Raw genomic sequence first — 20,490 nt, forward strand, 5'->3', positions numbered from 1 at the left:
GTCATATGCACCCTGTGCACCACCTTGAACTGTATCAGGTTCATCCTGGCACAAGAGGAGGTGCCGTTTACCCTTCACAGTGCCTCGCTCCATACTCCCCAATTGATCTTCATTCCTAACTCCACTTCTCATTTCTCCTTGATCCTCACCACCCGCTCACTTCGCTGCTCCCCCAGCCACTTGTATATATCCCCAATTTGTCCCTCCCCTTCCACATCCGGAAGTAGCAGTCACTCCGGCAGGGTGTATCCCGGCAACCTAGGGAATCCCCTCCAGACCTTCTGTTCGCGCAAAGATCCTAACCTGCAGTAACCTGAACTCACTACCCCTCGGCAGCTCTACCCTCTCCCTTAGCTCCTCCAGACTGGCGAACCCTTCCTCCAAATACAGATCCCTCACCTTGACCAGCCCCACTTCCCTCCACCTCCTGTTTTCACTATCCATCCCTTGCGGCTCAAACCGATTATTCTCACACAGCAGCGTTAGCATCGAGATCCCTTCCATCCTAAAATGCCTCCTCAGCTGATTTCATATCTTCACTGTGGGCTGCACCACTGGGCTCCCTACTCTGAGCCATTGTCAACGCTACCGTCACCATAGCCCTCAAACTAGACCCTTTCCAAGATTCCTCCTCCATCCTAACCACTCTACCCCTTCTCCTTCCCACCACTGCCGCACCTTGTCCGCAGTCGCCGCCCAATAATAATGAAGCGAGTTTAGCAACGCCAACCCTCTGCTGCCTCTGACTCTGTAGCAGGGTCCTCCCCACCCTCGGCACCTTCCCCGCCCATACAAAGCCCAAGATGATCGTGTCCACTTTCCAAAAGGAGACCTTTGGTCTAAAGATCGGAAGAGCCTGAAAGATAACAGGAATCTCGGCAGAATATTCATTTTCACCACTTGGACCCTCCCCGCCAACGTTAAGTGCAGTGTATCCCACCTCTTAAGATCCTCCCTGGCCTCCTCCACCAGCTTTGTTAAGTTCCACTTATGAAGCCCCGTCCTTTTTGAGGCATCCATAACCGTTGATCCCAATTAGAATGCAAGCATGACCATCCATTTTGATGAGAACCTTTTGACACTTGGCACAGACCTCCATCCAGTGACACCAAAAGAAGTACAGGTGTGATGTTGCATTCATGGCAATCCCTCCAATACAAAGTGAGAACTGTCGCCTCTGTAAGAAGCATCTCCCGGCTTATTAAGTTTCGTCACAATGCTGTCATTAGAAATATTAAGATGAAAATCTCTCCAGCCGTTCCGCCAGTTGAAATGCATAACTTTCTACTGTCAGGGCCATTTACAGGCTCACACTACTGCATTCCAGATGTAGGAGTGACATCACACACGCAAACAAGTACATAGAAAATAAGAGCAAAATACTGCGGATGCTGAAGATCTGAAATAAAAACAAAACACGCTGGACAAACAGAAAATGAGAAACAGGGTCAATATTTTGAGTTCAATATTACTCTCCTTTGAGGAGGAATCATATCAGACTCAAAACCTTAAACTTTTTCTCCCCCACAGGTACGATCCGACCTGCTGCGTTTCTCCAGCACTTTCTGCAGATTTTCCATATGTCCAATTCAAGACGGTACGTAACCTGCCGGGGGTTTGGCGCTGATGGCATTCCCATAAATTGCTACGATTATCCTTCTTGTTTCTGGGGTCGTGGAGCTGGTACATACTCATGAATTAAGTGTGCGAGTTTCTGTAATTTATTATATAGCTTGTACATACTGCAGCTACAGTGTAGTCGTGGTGGTGGAAGTGAATATTCAGTCCAGCGGCAGAGGTACTAAACAAACTGGATTGTGTCAACCTATTCTGTCTCGGTGAATGGTGGTAATCCTGCACATGTCTGACTCCAGCCTTTTGGATGATTGAGATGCTTTGCGAAGTCTGAAGGTGCAGCATGTCCAGCCTTTTCCCTGTGCTGTTAGCCATGTTGCACATGCGGTCAGTCCAGTTAAGCTTTTGGTCAAATGTGGTTCCAAGGATGTTGCGGGTGAGGCGATCATCGATGCTCATGAAATTCAACGTCAAGTTGGGGTTATTTGGTGTTTTATTGTTCAACTGTTAATACTTGGCACTTTATGCAACATGACTGTCACATGCGACATATTTACCCATCCCTGGTAATGCTATGTGGGATGGTATATGTTGCGATATTATGAGAGAAGCTGTAAATGAGGCTGAATGCCTTCAGCGACCAACTTCACTTCCGATGGACAGATTTCTAGTGAGGCAGCAACACACTTGCATTTCTATTGGTGTCACTGGATGGAGTTCTGTGCCAAGTGTCAAAAGGTCACAACATTCCTCATCAAAATAGATCGCCATGCTCGCATTCTAATCACGATCAACAGTTATGGGTGCCTTAACAGGGCCATTCACGAGCTCGCACTACTGCATTCCAGAAAACATGTGCCTCGTCAACAAAGTTATTGCAAACAATTTTGCACTTAGTCTTTTCAATAACATAAATGTTCTACACAAGTCAGCTAAAACCAATTTCAGTAAGTGAAAGCACTGTACAGGCAGGATTTTCCCATTCAGTTAACCCACAGGACACTGATGAGAGTTATCACTACAATTATTTATTTAATGGATTTAGCACTGACACTATCCTTTCCTGCTAAAGTTCACATGGAGTTCTTTTGGTACCCTGGCCAACATTGCTCCAAATAACACCAAGAACAGTAAATTAATTGATCTTATATGCCCTTTGTGTGACCTTATTAAAGTAAAGTCACTATAGTCCCAGATGATCAATGGCTGCTTTCCCCTTTGAGGGGGAGAGCTGATTTAATCCGAGGATCACCATCCCTCAGGCAAGGGACAAGGTTGACGGGAATTGAAGCTGCACTGTTGGCTTCCCTCTGTATCATGAACTAGCTGTCCACCCAACTGAGCTAAACGGGCTCCCAGTAAGAAACGTGGGCTGGCTTTGAGTATTGCAGACTAGCTTTAATTGGTGCTAGACTTTCATATATGCACGCTTAATTGGGCCAGCTTAAACCCGGAGTCCAGTAATGATTTCAGAGCAACAGCTGGTTTGTATAGCTGCTGTATAGAATAAAAATGTAATGCTGTGGCAGTGAAACTAGCAAAAGAACATTTTTTTTTAAATATAATTTTTATTGGAATTTTTTACAGAAAATATAAAACATAACGACAAACAATGAAATGCAACAAAATAACCCATAATAACTGTAACACCCCCAGACCGTATCAACGCATGTATCACATCCCCCCACCCACCCCAACCCCAATGAACAACAAAAGAACTTAAAAATAAATTTAAATTAAACAAACAAACATAGTCATTGTCCGCCCCCCTCCTTTTCCCTCCCCCTCCCCCCTTTCCCTCCCCCCCTTTCCCCCCCCTTTTCCCTCCCCCCCCATTTTCCCTCCCCCACTTTTCCCTCCCCCCCTTTTCCCTCCCCCCCCCTTTTCCCTCCCCCCCTTTTCCCTCACCCCCCTTTTCCCTCCCCCTTTTCCCTCCCCCCCCTTTTCCCTCCCCCCCTTTCCCCTCCCCCTTTTCCCTCCCCCTTCTCCCCCTTCCCCCCGGGTTGCTGCTGCTACTGTCCCTGTACCCTATCGTTGAGCCAGAAAGTCGAGAAAAGGTTGCCACCGCCTAAAGAACCCTTGTACCGACCCTCTCAGGGCGAATTTGACCTTCTCTAGCTTAATTAAACCCGCCATGTCATTGATCCAGGTCTCCACGCTTGGGGGCCTCGCACCCTTCCATTGTAGCAAGATCCTTCGCCGGGCTACTAGGGACGCAAAGGCCAGCACACCGGCCTCTTTCGCCTCCTGCACTCCCGGCTCCACCCCAACCCCAAAAACGCGAGTCCCCATCCTGGTTTGACCCTGGATCCCACCACCCTCGACACCGTCCTCGCCACCACCTTCCAGAACTCCTCCAGTGCCGGGCATGCCCAGAACATATGGGCATGGTTCGCTGGACTCCCCGAGCACCTGACACACCTGTCTTCACCCCCAAACAACCTACTCATCCTCGTCCCAGTCATGTGGGCCCGGTGCAGCACCTTGAATTGGATGAGGCTAAGCCGCGCACACGAGGAGGAAGAATTAACCCTCTCCAGAGCATCAGCCCATGTCCCGTCTTCGATCTGTTCCCCCAGTTCCCCCTCCCACTTAGCTTTCAGCTCCTCTACTGACGCCTCCTCCGCCTCCTGCATAACCTTGTAGATATCAGATATCTTCCCCTCTCCGACCCAGACCCCCGAAAGCACCCTGTCGCTCACCCCCCTTGCGGGAAGCGAAGGGAATCCCTCCACCTGCCACCTAACAAATGCCTTTACCTGCAGATACCTGAACATGTTCCCCGGGGGAGCCCAAATTTCTCCTCCAACTCCCCCAGGCTCGCAAACCTACCATCAATAAACAGGTCCCTCAGCTGTCTGATGCCCGCTCTGTGCTAACCCTGAAATCCCCCATCAATGTTCCCCGGGACGAACCTATGGTTCCCCCTTAACGGAGCCTCCATCGAGCCCCCCACTTCTCCCCTATGTCGCCTCCACTGCCTCCAAATCTTGAGGGTAGCCGCCACCACCGGACTCGTGGTATACCTCATAGGAGGGAGTGGCCACGGCGCCGTTACCAGGGCCCCCAGGCTTGTATCTCCACAGGACGCCCTCTCCATCCGTTTCCATGCTGCCCCCTCCCCCTCCATTACCCACTTGCGCACCATCGACACATTGGCCGCCCAATAATACCCCGAGAGATTGGGTAACGCCAGCCCCCCCCATCTCTACCCCGCTCCAAGAAGACCCTCTTCACCCTCGGGGTCCCATGCGCCCAAACAAAGCTCATGATGCTGCTCGTAACCCTTCTAAAAAAGGCCCTAGGGATAAAGATGGGCAAACACTGAAAAAGGAACAAGAACCTCGGGAGAACCGTAATTTTGACGGATTGCACTCTACCCGCCAACGATTGCGGCACTATGTAGCACCTTTTAAATTCCTCCTCCATCTGCTCCACCAGCCTGGTAAAATTAAGCTTATGGAGAGTCCCCCAACTCCTGGCCACCTGAACCCCCAGGTATCTGAAACTCTTCACTGCCCTCTTAAATGGGAGTCTCCCAATTCCCTCCTCCTGATCACCCGGGTGTACTACAAATACCTCGCTCTTGCCTAAATTTAACTTATAGCCCGAGAAGCCCCCAAATTCCGCTAACAGCTCCATCACCCCCGGCATTCCCCCTTCTGGATCCGCCACATACAACAGCAGGTCGTCTGCATACAGCGATACACGATGTTCCTCCCCACCCCGCACCAGACCCCTCCATCTCCCTGATTCCCTCAACGCCATAGCCAAAGGTTCAATCGCCAGTGCAAAGAGCAAGGGGGACAGGGGGCACCCCTGCCTGGTCCCACGGTAGAGCCTAAAGTACTCCGATCTCCTTCCATTGGTATCTACACTTGCCATCGGAGCCGCGTAGAGCAGCCTCACCCATTTGATGAATCCCTCCCCGAATCCGAACCGCTCCAGCACCTCCCACAGGTACCCCCACTCAACTCTATCAAACGCTTCCTCCGCATCCAGCGCCACCACTATCTCCGCCTCCCCCTCCACTGCCGGCATCATAATAACATTTAGCAGTCTCCGCACATTCGTGTTGAGCTGCCGTCCCTTGACAAATCCTGTCTGATCCTCGTGTATCACCCCTGGCACACAGTCCTCTATCCTGGTGGCCAGGATCTTCGCCAGCAACTTAGCGTCAACATTGAGGAGCGAGATAGGCCTGTATGATCCACACTGCAAGGGGTCCTTATCCCGCTTCAGGATCAGAGAGATCAGTGCCCGCGACATCGTCGGGGGCAAAGCCCCCCCCTCCCATGCCTCATTGAAGGCTCCCACCAACAGGGGGCCCACCAGATCCGCATACTTTTTATAAAATTCCACCGGGAACCCGTCCGGCCCCGGCGCCTTACCTGACTGCATTTGTCCAATCCCCCTGACTAGCTCCTCCAACTCTATCGGCGCCCCCAGCCCCTCTATCAGCTCCTCTTGAACCCTTGGGAAACATAACCTGTTCATGAAGCTCTCCATCCCCCCTCTCCCCATCGGAGGTTCTGACCGGTACAGTTCCTCGTAGAAGTCCCTAAAGACCCCATTTACTTCTGTCCCCTTCTGCACTACATTCCCACCCCTATCCGTCACTCCACCAATTTCCCTAGCCGCATCTCGCCTGCGAGGCTGATGCGCCAACATCCTGCTCGCCTTCTCCCCATACTCATATACCGCGCCCTGCTACCTCCTCCACTGTGTCTCCGCCTTTCTGGTGGTCAACAAGTCAAATTTGGCCTGCAAACTACGCCGTTCCCCCAGCAACCCCTCCTCCGGTGCCTCCGCGTATCTCCTGTCCACATCCAGGAGCTCCCTCGCCAGTCTCTCCCTCTCCTTCCTCTCCCTCCTTTCCCTATGGGCCCGGATGGAGATCAGCTCCCCCCGGATCACTGCTTTCAGAGCCTCCCAGACCAGCCCCACCCTGACCTCCCCCGTGTCGTTGGTATCCAGATACCCCTCAATACTTCCCCGGACCCTCCTACACACCTCCTCATCAGCCAGCATCCCCACATCCAGGCGCCAGAGCGGGCGCTGGTCCCGCGCCTCCCCCATCTCCAGATCAACCCAGTGCGGAGCATGGTCTGAAATCGCTATGGCCGAATACTCTGCATCCTGCACCTTCGGGATCAATCCCCTGCTCAGGACGAAAAAATCTATTCGGGAATAGACCCTATGGACATGGGAGAAAAAGGAATACTCCCGCGCTCTCGGCCTTCCAAATCTCCAGGGATCCACCCCTCCCATCTGGTTCATAAACCCCCTCAGCACTTTGGCCGCCGCCGGTCTCCTACCCGTCCTTGAACTGGACCGGTCCAGTGTGGGATCCAGCACTGTGTTAAAGTCTCCCCCCATGATCAGGCCCCCCGCCTCCAGGTCCGGAATGCGGCCCAACAAGCGCCTCATGAAGCCGGCATCATCCCAATTCGGGGCATATACATTAACCAGCACCACCTTCTCTCCCTGCAGCCTACCCTTCACCATAATATATCTGCCCTCCTTGTCCGACACCACCTCAGCCGCCTCGAACGCCACCCTCTTCCCCACCAGAATCGCCACCCCCGGTTCTTCGCGTCCAATCCTGAGTGAAAAACCTGCCCCACCCACCCCTTCCTCAGACGAACCTGGTCCACCACCTTCAAGTGGGTCTCCTGGAGCATAGCCACGTCCGCCTTCATCCCCTTCAGATGAGAAAATACCCTAGTTCTCTTAACCGGCCCATTCAGCCCCCTCACGTTCCAGGTAATCAGCCGGATCAGAGGGCAACCTGCCCCTCTCCCCCGCCGGCTAGCCATAGCTTATCGACTGCTCGCCCCAGGCCAGCTCGCCCCGCCTGACCCGTTCCCCATGGCGATAACGCCTCTCCTCTACCCCCCCCCCCGGCCCACACCAGCTCCTTCCTGGCCATTCCAGCAGCAACCCGGTATCCCCCCTCCCCCACCCCCCCCCCAGGCTAGGACCCCTCCTAGCCGCAACGCACCCTCCATGGTACTTCCGTGAGTCAGCTGACTTCTGCTGACCCGGCAGCTCCCGCCAAAACCCATCTCCTCCCGGCATGGGGTCATCCCCCTCTTGCCACACCTCCTTGACACCGCTTCAGCGGGGGAAAGAAAACCAGTGAAGGCCACGCCCCCACCTCCAGCTCAGCCCCCCCCTGCCCCGCAGCGCGGACATCCAGAGGAAAGCCCGCGCTTTCACACTGCCAGACCCCACCCTTCTGACGCAGCTCCTCAAAATCCAGTTTCACCCCAACCCCCAGCCCCGTACAGAAGAGAACATATAAAGCACATACCCCCGACGTTCCCCACATACCCCACACCCATACCCAACAGACAAACCCACCCGGAAACAGAGCAAAAAGAAAACCAGCATAAAAATAACACCTGTCAAAATTGAAGAACAGCAACAGCGAAAACAGCAACGGCCATAGTGTGTCCCCAGACCCTAGTTCGAGTCCAGCTTCTCCGCCTGTACAAAGGCCCACGCCTCCTCCGGGGACTCGAAGTAGTGGTGCCGGTCCTTATATATCACCCACAGACGCGCAGGCTGCAGCATTCCAAATCTGACCTGCTTGGCATGCAGCACCGCCTTCGTCCGGTTGAACCCCGCCCGCCGCTTTGCCACCTCCGCACCCCAGTCCTGGTAGATTCGCACCACCGAATTCTCCCACTTGCTGCTCCTCTCTTTCTTGGCCCAGCGCAGCACACACTCCCGGTCACTAAATCGATGGAACCGCACCAGTACCGCCCGCGGGGGTTCATTTGCCTTAGGCCTGCTGGCCAGCACTCTGTGAGCTCCCTCAAGCTCCAGGGGCAAATGGAAGGACCCCGCTCCCATCAACGAGCTCAACATTGTGGTCACGTACGACGGGAGATCCAACCCCTCCAGCCCCTCCGCCAGGCCCAGGATCCTCAAATTCTTTCACCTCGTGCGAACGTCCAGCTCCTCCAAGCGGTCTTGCCACTTTTTGTGAAGTGCCTCGTGCAACTCCACTTTCCCCACGAGGACCACGGCCTCCTCCTCCCTCTCAGCGGCCTGCTGCTGCAACTCCCGAATCGACACCTCCTGTGCCGCCTGGGTCCCAAGCAGCTTGTTTGTAGTTGCATTCAGGGAGTCCAGCAACTCAGCCTTCAGCTCCGCAAAACAGCGCAGAAGAGAGGCTTGCTGCTCCTGCGCCCACTTCCACCAGTCCTCGGGTGTTCCGCCGGCCGCCATTTTGTCTTTCTTCCCCTGCTTTTCTTGGGGAGCTGCTGCAGCTTTTTCCTTTGCCCCACTCCGGGTGAGCACCATAAATTATGGGGAATGCTCCTCTAGACACCTTCCCCACTGGGATTCGTCGGGACAGCGTCGACTGCTGCTAGAATTCAGCTTTCATAAAGGCCCTCAAGTCAGCTTGAGACCTATAAGCTGGCCCTTCCCCCACCTGCCTGCTTGTAGAGGCTTTTGTTTGCTGCTGCTTCCGCCCAATCTTGCACTGTTTCTGAGGGTCTGATAACCAAGAAACATACTATTCCTGGGGGAAAGTACTCCTCGAACATTCACCTATGGCTTTTCATCGAAATTCCAACCCGTGCCGCCCAAAAAAGAGCTCTTTTCTGTAACCTTGGGCTGGAGCTGCCTCTGTGTGCTCACTCACTCCATGCTGCACACCGGAAGTCACTAGCAAAAGAACTTGATGCCAAAGTTACCAGTTTCCAGCCATTCACCACCAGACTATGGCAAAAACACAAGACCCATTAGGTCATTTCGACAACATGTATGAATAGTTTGAAAACGTCCTGTGAAAAGACCAGAGGACATGAGAAGACAAGATTCAGGGTGGTACTAATCTGTATGGCCGACAGGACAAAATCATTTGACTATAATATAATACTCCTTCACTCCCATTGAATAAATAATCATCTTTGTTGTCACAAGTAGGCTTACATTAACACTGCAATGAAGTTACTGTGAAAAGCCCCTAGTCGCCACACTCTGCACCTGTTCGAGTACACAGAGGGAGAATTCAGAAGGTCCAATTCACCTAACAGTATGTCTTTCGGGACATGTGGGAGGAAACCGGAGCACCTGGAGGAAACCCATGCAGACACAGGGACAACATGTAGACTCCGCACAGACAGTGACCCAAGCCGGGAATTGAACCTGGGACCCTGGCGCTGTGAAGCAACAGTGCTAAATCTGACGTCCACCATGCTACCGAACCTAATGTCACAAATGTACGCAGATTTCAAGGAAAACCCTATTCTGAAACGCAGTGGCAGGTGTCACTAAATCGATTTTCTGTGGATACAAAGAACAATACAGCTCAAGAACAGGCCCTTTGGCTTTCCAACCTGTACCAGTCATGATACCAACCTCTACCAAAACAGTGAGCACTTCCTTGTGCCGTATCCCGCTATACCCATCCTAACCATGTATTTGTCAAGATGCCTTTTGAACGGCGTTCATGTATCTGCATCCACAACCTCCCCTGGCAACGCGTTCCAGGCACTCAGCACCCTCTGCGAAAAAACCTGTTTGCACATCTCCTCCAAACTTTGCCCCACAGACCTTAAACCTATGCCCCCTGGTGACTGACCCCTCCACCCTGGGAAAGAGTGCCTGCCCGTCCACTCTATCCATGCCCCTCCTAATCTTGTAGACTTCTATCAGGTCACCCCTCAATCTCCATCTTTCTAATGAAAACAGTCTGAGTCTATTCAGCCTCTCCACATAGTTAACACCCTCCAGACCAGGCAATAATCTGGTAAACTTCCTCTGTACCCTCTCCAAAGCCTCCACATCCTTCTGATTGTGTGGCGACCAGAATTGTGCGCAATATTCCAGGTGCGGCCTTACCAAGATTCTATGCAACTGTAGCATGACTTGCCAGTTTTTATGCTCGACGCCCCGTCCAATGAAGGCAAGCATTCCATATGCTTTCTTGACTACCTTGTTCACTTGTGTTGCCACCTTCAAAGATCTTTGGACCTGCACGCCGAGATCTCTCTGACTTTCTATATTCCTAAGAGTTTTACTATTTACAGTATATTTGCCCTCGATGTTAGACCTACCAAAATGCATTACATCACATTTGTCCGGATTAAACTCCATTTGCCATTTCTCTGTCCAAGTCTCCAAACTATCTATGTCCTGCTGTATCTTCTGACAATCCTCAACACTATCTGCCACTCCACCAACCTTGGTGTCATCTGCGAACTTAATAATTAGACCGGCTACATTTACCTCCAAATCGTTTATGTACACCACAAACAACAGAGGCCCCAGCACCGATCCCTGTGGATCACCACCAGTCACAACCTTCCATTCAGAAAAAACACCCTTCTACTGCTACCCTTTGCCTTCTGTGACCGAGCCAGTTCTGTATCCATCTTACCACCTCACCTCTGATCCCATGTGACTTCACCTTTTGTGGCAGTCTGCCATAAGGCACCTTGTCATAGGCTTTACTGAAGTCCATGTAAATAACATCCACCGCCCTCCCCTTATCAATCATCTTTGTCGCCTCCTCAAAAAACTCAATCAAGTTAGTAAGGCCTCCCGTTCACAAAACCATGCAATCTATCGCTTATGAGTCCATTTGTTTCCAAATGGGAATAAATCTTGTCCCTGAGAATTCTCTCCAATAATTTACCTAGTACCCACTTGAGGCTCCCCGGCCTATAGTTTCCAGGATTATCCCTGCTTCCTTTCTTAAACAGCGGTACCACATTAGCTATTCTCCAGTCCTCTGGGATCTCACCTGTAACCAATGAGGATACAAAGATGTCAGTCAAGGCCCGCAATTTCCTCCCTAGCTTCCCTCAGTATTCTGGGATAAATCCCATCTGGCCCAGGAGACTTATCTACCTTAATATCTTTTAAAATACCCAATACCTCCTCTTTTTCGATGTTAACATGATCCACACTGTCTACACATCCTACCCAAGAATCAACTTCCACAAAGTCCCTTTCTTTAGTGAACACTGATGCAAAGTATTCGTTTAGTACCTCGGCCATTTCTTCTGGCTCAACACATAGATTCCCCCCATTATTCCCCCCATTGTCAAGATCCCCCCCCCCCCCCCCCATTGTCCTTAAGCGGTCCAATCCTTTCCCTGGCCACCCTCTTGCCTTTTACATATGGATAAAAAGCTTTGGGATTCTCCTTAATCCTACTTGCCAAGGATTTCTCCTCAAATTCTCCCCAGATCACCGTCATATGAGTGTTTCCAAACTCCACTCACAAAACGACATGCTTTAAAATCTTCTTTCAAACAGTTCCTTTCTCAGCTGTTTTCATCAAGGAACTGCCTCTAAATGTTTTAACCCTCCTTTCAGGATTCCTTGACTTGGATGGTTTTACACGAACTCTGAGATCCACCCACCGATTTCTAAAATTATTTCAACTTCACAAACCTTAGAATCACGTCAGATATCTTTCTGGCTTCTCACTAGCCAACTCCTTCTTGGCTCTGTCAATGTCTTTGATGAACAGGACCCTATTCTACTTCCCGTTTCCTCTGCTCCTTTAACTTCAAACTTCCTGGAAACCTCTCTTCATTTCTCTAGTTTCCTTAACTAGCTGTTATTTAGATTTCTGGCACTTGCTTTCTTGCTCCTTACTCCATTGTATGGCTTTTCTTTGAGCAAAGCTGCGAGAGATGTTCCCTCTCTGCCTGTGAAGCTCTTCTCTACTCTGGCTTCCAGTTAAAACTAAATTCAAAAATATCTTCTCCCTAAAAGTGCCCTGGTTGCTGAGCAACATCTCATTCCTCCTCCAAGCTCATGTTTACTTTTCCCATTGTAAACTCTCTCAGCACAACAGAAACATAGTTTGAACTGAAACCAAAACACCCACACTGAAGGCAAAACATCTATACATGCAAACACCTTTGTTTAACATGCATTTAACCAGATCTTAACTAGAGTGACTAGAAGTTAACTAGAAGAAATAACAGGAAAATTGCAATTAAACCATAGGAATTGAACTTCCGTTGTTCAACTTTTGAGTGTGCCTCAACAAGCCATTCAAGGATCATGCTCGCACAAAATGGAATCGGTCGTTGATGGGAAACCTAGGTTAGCGAGGGAGGTGCATGAGTGGCCCTCCATCATCTCAATGGGCCTCAAGGTTGAAATCAGACTTCTTTACTAACCATGACCCCAGGAATAAGAAAGCATTTAACACACACTGAATATTTCACAATAAGTTATAGAAAATGCTTAATCATTCATATCTTAATAGAGCTGTCATCAACTTCAAATGGTAAAAATACCATAAATATTTATCCTTTGATTAGACACAGAGGGATTGCACGGCTCTCATGGTCAACATAAAAGAAAACTAAACGGATGATACAAGCAGAATCTGGCAACTCTGCACATGGGCAACAGCCAACAATATGTCTCCTGGGCCGCACTCAGAACCCGGGTAGGCCTCACAGAATGCCCACTACTGGAACAGGTAGATTGTTGACAGAGTTTTTTAAAAAACTTCACAAAGAGGGAACCTTCAGTAAAGCCTGGTATTTTGTGTGGTTTTGTCATCAACTGCACCAACTGCCATCGGGTCGTTCAAATATGGTGGGTAAATCCAATTCAATGGGCGGAGAAGATGATTATGAAATCAAAAGCACCAAATCTAATCCAGAGTGGGGATTTTATGATGGATGATGCCCTGCCAAAGTGATTCAGAATGAGTCTGATGAACTCTTCATGTCAGACATCGAAGACAATGAATTTGCTGTTTCCTTTTTAAGTATTGATTGTGGTTAAAGGTAGTTTTGTAGAATCAATTCATTCAATAAAATCTTTCAAATTGCATTAATTTCAATTACCAGTGTTACGTTTCTTTCACATTTCAAAATGGCGACCACCTACACCAACACCAGTGGTTCATATTTTATACTTGGCGTATAAGTTAACCCCCATTTTATTGAAACAATTTGAGGCTTTGAAGGTCGACATAAACGCCGTGATCTACGAAAATAGGTTATTTATCCGATTGCTGTTTGTGAAACAACTAACTCCCATATTTGCCTACATAATAGTCAATGCACCTCAGAAGAAATTAACTGACTGACAAGCACTTTGAGCACTGAGGGCGTGAAAGGTGCTTTTTAAATATTTATTTTTCTGCACATAATTGATTGTCGCTTGGCGAAATCCTGAATGGTTGTCACTGTCCATGAAACCAACCCTCAGTTACTTAAGCAAAGGAGGGTTAAAACATGTAGAAAACTGGAAACAATGGGAATAAATATTTGATTACTTGGTTTAGGTTACTAACCAGGAGAGAGGAGGAAGATGGTTGCAGATCGAGAGCCTACAGACCAATAAAGGATTTTTTTCACATTTTTAGTAGTGAACAAGATGTCATGTGTTACCTACGAGACCAGCATTTTTAAAAAAATGTTTCTTTGTTCCGCTGTGCCTGTGAAGAACAGGATTAATCAGTGGTATTAAGGTTATAATTATTCATATGTGCTACTTAGAATTCCAATTAGAATGAATCAGGTTGTGCCAAAAAAATCATGTCAATCAATTAGAATTGAAACCTCCAGGTATAATTTCAAATGCAATTTATTCACGACAACAGCAAGTCTTCCAAGGACAGGAATCAATGGCCATTAAACCACACACATTGAACTCCCATTCTCAAATTGGTCTTTAAGTCAGGTAGTGAATCGAGATATGGCATTTCAACTGCAAAGGGAATGGCAGGGACACAGAGGTTAGAAATAAGAGAAAGGCATAGCTGACTCATCCTTTAATCCCATGGATAAAGTGTGGCACTATTCTGTACCTGGTTATCCAAATTTTATTGAACTGCCTTATCTCAACTGGAACAATAGTTGGTGAACGGCAATCTGTGTTCAACATACGACTTTAAAGAGCGTTTCAGGAAGTTGAAATTAAATGAAAAGTAAAGAATTGGCTAAAAAACAAACTGATAAGGATTTAGCTGCAATGAGGACTTGCAGACTGGCCTAGTAGCGAGGTGAAACAGATACTTTATTTCGCAAAGTGGAGACTTAACAGTCTAGGCACCTAGATTCTCTCAGAGAATCAAGCTGTTGTGCAGAAAAGAAAGCAGCAGAGGTCTATCTGTGTGAGACCCCAGACATTCTACTCTAAACCAGAAGGTCCCCACAAGGAAGCTACAGGTCATGTGTGATAATTATTTGTTGGATTTGATTCATTAGTGTTAAAACCTATGGGATGTTGTTTTGGAGAAGGTGTATTCTTGGAGTTTAAGAAAGTGGATAGATTTAGATTGGATTGGTTTATTGTCACGTGTACCGAGGTACAGTGAAAAGTATTGTTCTGTGTGCGGCTCAAATAGATCATTCCGTACATAAAAAGAAAGTACATAATCGGGCAAACATAAAATAAACAATGTAAATACATAGATGGATGGGATGATAATTTAAGCATACTGTCTGAGTAACCATTATTGTAGATATTGTTCTTTGTGGTTCCCTTTCTGGTGTGTTTTAAATTTAATAAACAACTTATTACTTGAATATTGATAATGAGACTGACCCCCTTCCTTGCCAGGTTTCATCTCTTTTATCACGTTTTTTTCCCCAAATCAAAAAGTAAATCAGTTAAGAAATGGCGTTCTAAGTTTCCCTTCTGGGATTTGGAATGCCTCGGCCTAAACATCAACGGGGTTCTTAACAAGTGCAAAACAACATTTTCCAGGGTTCCTGCTCCTGCCTGTTGTGCAGTGGCCTCTGCTGGAAGCTCTGTGTGGACACTGAGTAAGCACAGGACCAAGACTGACATTGATCCAATTTCCTCATGGTAAAAATGTCCAATGATACTCATTGTCAAACTTCACACATGAACAGTTAAGGCAAGCTACCAGGAGGGCAACCATACCCCTTGAACCATATGCCATTGAGAAGCAACACTTTCTGAAACGAAAGGGGCGAAGGAAACTTGGTGGGAAACATTTTTAAAGAGATAAAGTGAGATTGCTCTTCATAAAATCAACTGGGAGATCGACAAATTAAAAACAATAAAACATGTTTTTTACCTATCTAACAGCATTGGGTATACTGTGTAACCTCAATTGGCAATAATTTGCTTAATATCAGAATGTTATCAATGATCTGCTGAGCCAACATTTCATGTACTAAATAAAAGCAAATTACTGCGGATGCTGGAATCTGAAACGAAAGAGAAAATGCTGGAAAATCTCAGCAGGTCTGGCAGCATCTGTAGGGAGAGAAAAGAGCTAACATTTTGAGTCCGATGACTCTTTGTCAAAGCTTTGACAAAGAGTCATCAGACTCAAAATGTGAGATATTTTCTCTGCCTACAGATGCAGCCAGACCCGCTGAGATTTTCCAGCATTTTCTCTTTCATGTACTAAAGGTGGAATCTACTTAAGCCTAACACTGTCAAATTATGGTATTCCTGTTCTAAACTTGTCAAAGCTTTGACAAAGAGTCATCAGACTCGAAACATTAGCTCTTTTCTCTCCCTACAGATGCTGCCAGACCTGCTGAGATTTTCCAGCATTTTCTCTTTCATGTACTAAAGGTGGAATCTACTTAAGCCTACCACTGACAAATTATGGTATTCCTGTTTTAAACTTTTGTGAAGAACTTCACAAAAATTGTAACACATATTAAGTACAAAGAAACATCACTATAGGCTCAATGAATCAATCTCATAGCCTAATGCTTGATGATTAGAAAATCAGCACTCGGGTCTTTGCCCTTTCCATGCTCCCAAATGGTATAGGATTGGCAAATTTACACACGTGACAACCTGAACATATGAATTTGAAACAGGAGTAGGCCATTCAACCCCTTGTGCCCACTCTGTCATTCAATAAGAACATGATGTGGAGATGCCAGCGTTGGACTAGGGTGGGCACAGTAAGAGGTCTTACAACACCGTTAAAGTCCAACAGGTCTATTTGGAATCACTAGCTTTCATTGCACTACTCATTCATCAGGTGAGTGAGAACATGGCTGAACTGATTGTAACCTCAACTTCATATATCTCACAACAACATGATATAACCAATGTCTTTGTTGACGGATTAAGCCTGGGACTTTCACGATCTGTATATCAGGAATATCTACCTATTGAACCATCAAACCAACCATGCCAACCACTGACATCCAAGGTAAAATTAGAGTGCATATTATCATCCTGATTTTGTGTGGCATTTGCCTCATGCCAATTATTTTCTCTTCCTGCTCTTTTAAATTTGTACAGTTCCTGACATATCAGATGCTCAAGGAGTCGTTACTGCACATGTGAATCCTGACAATGCATGCCCACAGAGTGGTCAACTGTGGGAACTTCACTGATTGAGTTTGACCGTGCCCTCACATTTCTGATAAGATCAGAAACCCTAACTGATTTCCTGTTCCTTGACCCAGGGGTATTTAAATCAATTATACAAAAGTGTCCCAACTGAGAATAGCTAGCATACAGCAGGTCAAAGGTGCAGCCCAGAACATTACTGGTTTATATGTCTCACAATGTACAGTGCCATACACCAATCATAGTAGGATAAAATGTGTTTGTTTTAAATGGAAAATTATTCCTAATTTTCACAAGAGTAAAACTTTGTAGAGAGTGGTCAGTTAGACTAACAGAATTGCACCAGAATGAAACAAGGCCATTTGGCCAGTCGAGTCCATGACAGCTCTCTGAAAGAGCAGATTGTTGGAACCAACAATTCTACGGACACGTGCTTGTAGGATTAGAATAGCGGTTTTAATATACTCACAACAGAGCCAGCCGGTTAGCCATTGAACTTTCGGTGAACTGGCCGGCTGACCATGTGGCACTGATCTTTATACAGCAGCTCAAGGGGGAGGAGTCCTGGGCGGAACCAAGGGAGAAGCCCAGTACAATTCTCGAGCATTCCCAGAGCTACTGCCTCTGGTGGTCAGGTAGTGCAACTGCACTTACAATATAGGCACATGTATACAGTATACAGATTATAATCCGGTGTGAATCACATTCACAACACAGCTTAACTATTTCCACTCCCAATATTACATCTTCTTGTAACCCTTCAAATGCTTATCCAATTCCTTTTTGAAAGTCACAGATGAATCTGTTTCTACTACCCCCCCCCCCCCCCCCCCCCCCCCGCCATCCATTGACTCTATCTATAATTTCCGCTGCCTCAGAAAGGCATCCAGCATAATTAAGGACCCCACGCACCCCGGACATACTCTCTTCCACCTCCTTCCGTCAGGAAAAAGATACCAAAGTTTGAGATCACGTACCACCGACTCAAGAACAGCTTCTTTCCTACTGCCATCAGACTTTTGAATGGACCTACCTCGTATTAAGTTGATCTTTTCTCTGCACCTTGCTATAACTGTAACATGATATTCTGAAGTCTCTCCCTCCTTCCTTATGTACGGTATGCATTGTTTGTACAGCGTGCAAAAAAACAATACTTTTCACTGTATACTAATACATGTGACAATAATAAATCAAAATCAAAAATCAGTGTTTCCGCAAATATAGTTTTTTAAAACATAATTTCACGCCATCATTTATTGTAATGAAATATTTTTTGCAACAAATAAAAAAGACATTTTTTAAACTTCAGATTTCTTTCTCAGAAATATTTACACAACTGGCTTCTTTTGGAAGAATTGTTGACGTGCAGCCGAATGTGCCACTGATGTTGGTTAGAAATGGTTATGGCGCTTGATTCTACATAAAAGTGACTCAATTATATATTTTTTTAAACTGAACAATTCCATCCAAAACATTGAAAATCTGAAATAAGATCCTCACTCAGACCTAAATCTACACCAATCAGGATTGCCCTAGTCAACACTCCACTAGAAATAACAACGTTGTTTTAACATATTATGGGATAAATTAATACGTTGGGGCAGGAGGTGTAATAAATGCTATCAGTCCAACCCTGCATAAGTGCATGTTTGTCGAGTAGTGTGTGCAATATCGAACTGCACATGGGCACGGGGAAGGACATTATTCAGAGTCACCCATCTTCCAAACTAATGCTTGAATAGTGAAAGAGATTAAAGTAAACGACATAAAAATCAGAGACAGCGTCAGATATGATCAAATTCGAAATGAAAAGTGCCCTTTTCACAGAATCCCTACAGTGCAGAAGGAGGTCATTCATTTTGCTAATCCACTCTGCTGGGTCTAGAAGACCAACATCTAAAATAGAAAGCCTCTGGAGCAACCGAGGGAACAAACTCTCAGAAGTCTCTCATTGCCCTTACTTAGACAAACACAGTCTGGCTTAGAGATTGCAACAACAAAAATATTACCAACCTGAAAAGTGAACTCTGTCTGTCTCTCTCTGTCTCTTCACAGAGGCTGCTAGACCTGCTGAACATTTTCTGCTTTTGTTATGCTCCTGTCCTGATAACTAACTGTTTCCATATGTCAAAAGGAGTGGGGGGGGGGGGGGGGGGGGGGGGGGTTGATGAGGGAAACGTTGCAGATTAGTAAACGATTCAGTCCCAAATCTGCGCCCGGGAATTTAACTTCGAGTCACGGATGCTTCATAGTCAGACAATGAGTCAAATAAAGGTCTCAGGGCGATTGAAGCCACCCACTTATTGCTTTTGGAGAACAGTAATGAGAGAGACAAAAGCAGAGGTAAAATAGAACAAGCGGTCGGATTTCAGCTCTTTAAAAGTTTTGACCTTTTTAAATATTGATTCACTTGCCCCAAAGTGCTGAAAAGATGCTCCATGCAGCCTCCCCTCTCGCAGAGTGAAGAGATCCTTGCTCCAGATGTTCTGGATGTCATACTTCCATCGCCTCTTTTGTGTGTGTTGAAGCCGCGCCAATGTTTCAAAAGCTGCCCCAAACTTTAACTCGGCGGCGGACCCCGCTGTGAGGAATTCAGACCGGTGGGCCCCCGCCTCCGCCTGATGCCTATTGGTCAGCGCCCGGGCCGCACGTCTCAGCCGCCACCTCCCAATGGTCGGCCGAGCTGTCAATCACTCCCCGGGCGCCGGCGCCACCTCCCGGGCAGACAGAGTAACTGCGGGCACTCACACCACAAACCCTTTATTTTGCCCCTCTCTCTGTCCGAAGGGTCGATGTGGCAAGTCCAGGTGGTTTGATTCGACCAAACATCCCACACGGATTTTTCTTGATCGCACGACGTTCGATCTTGAATGTTTCTGTCACGCAAAAAAAAACTCCAGGCATCCAGATCAAATTTGGTTTGGTGCTGACGAGCGGACTGATTCTGCAGCGGTGCCACGTTGATTTCTCCAACTGATTTCAGTTGAAGGGACTCTTGCGCTTCAGAAAAAAATGAGTTCATTTCCTAATTGCCCACGCGTCCAGTTCGTGCCGCTGAGAGGCAGCTTGAGGTTCCCTCCCTGCTTCTCCTGCAAGGCCAGGTCTTCCTCATTGGCAGCTGTTTTGCTATGAGTGAACTGATCAGCCTCTTTATTGTGGGGTGAGGTTGAAGGAGACGGGCAACTCTTTACTTTAGCAACAAACATGGCTCTCTTAAACTGGCACCCATGCTGAAGCGCCCTGTGATGCTTCAATGGGATAAAACATCGTATTATGCCAAGGATACTGAGGTTTTTTTTGTAAAATATTTTTATTCTCCATTTTCACATTTTCTTCCAAATTTACACCCCACCCACAAGCAGGAAACGGTAACAAATACAAATGTATGGTAGCATTGTGGATAGCACAATCGCTTCACAGCTCCAGGGTCCCAGGTTCGATTCCGGCTTGGGTCACTGTCTGTGTGGAGTCTGCACATCCTCCCCGTGTCTGCGTGGGTTTCCTCCAGGTGCTCCGGTTTCCTCCCACAGTCACAAAGATGTGCAGGTTAGGTGGATTGGCCATGATAAATTGCCCTTAGTGTCCAAAATTGCCCTTAGTGTTAGGTGGGGTTATGGG

At 47.4% G+C, this 20,490-nt stretch overlaps 1 protein-coding gene across 1 annotated transcript in view; it reads right to left on the reverse strand.

Annotated features, from left to right (window-relative positions):
* tmem45a (transmembrane protein 45a) overlaps positions 1-19,692 on the reverse strand; it is a 126,671-nt gene extending 106,979 nt beyond the window's left edge. The window contains exon 1 of the mRNA XM_038801735.1: positions 19,287-19,692. The gene's annotated coding sequence lies outside the window, so the exon portion shown is untranslated. The remainder of the gene's footprint in view (positions 1-19,286) is intronic.
* Between the last annotated feature and the right edge of the window lie 798 nt (positions 19,693-20,490).

The sequence above is a fragment of the Scyliorhinus canicula genome, chromosome 7, assembly GCF_902713615.1.
Source record: "Scyliorhinus canicula chromosome 7, sScyCan1.1, whole genome shotgun sequence".
In the NCBI taxonomy this organism is placed as follows: Eukaryota; Metazoa; Chordata; class Chondrichthyes; order Carcharhiniformes; family Scyliorhinidae; genus Scyliorhinus; species Scyliorhinus canicula.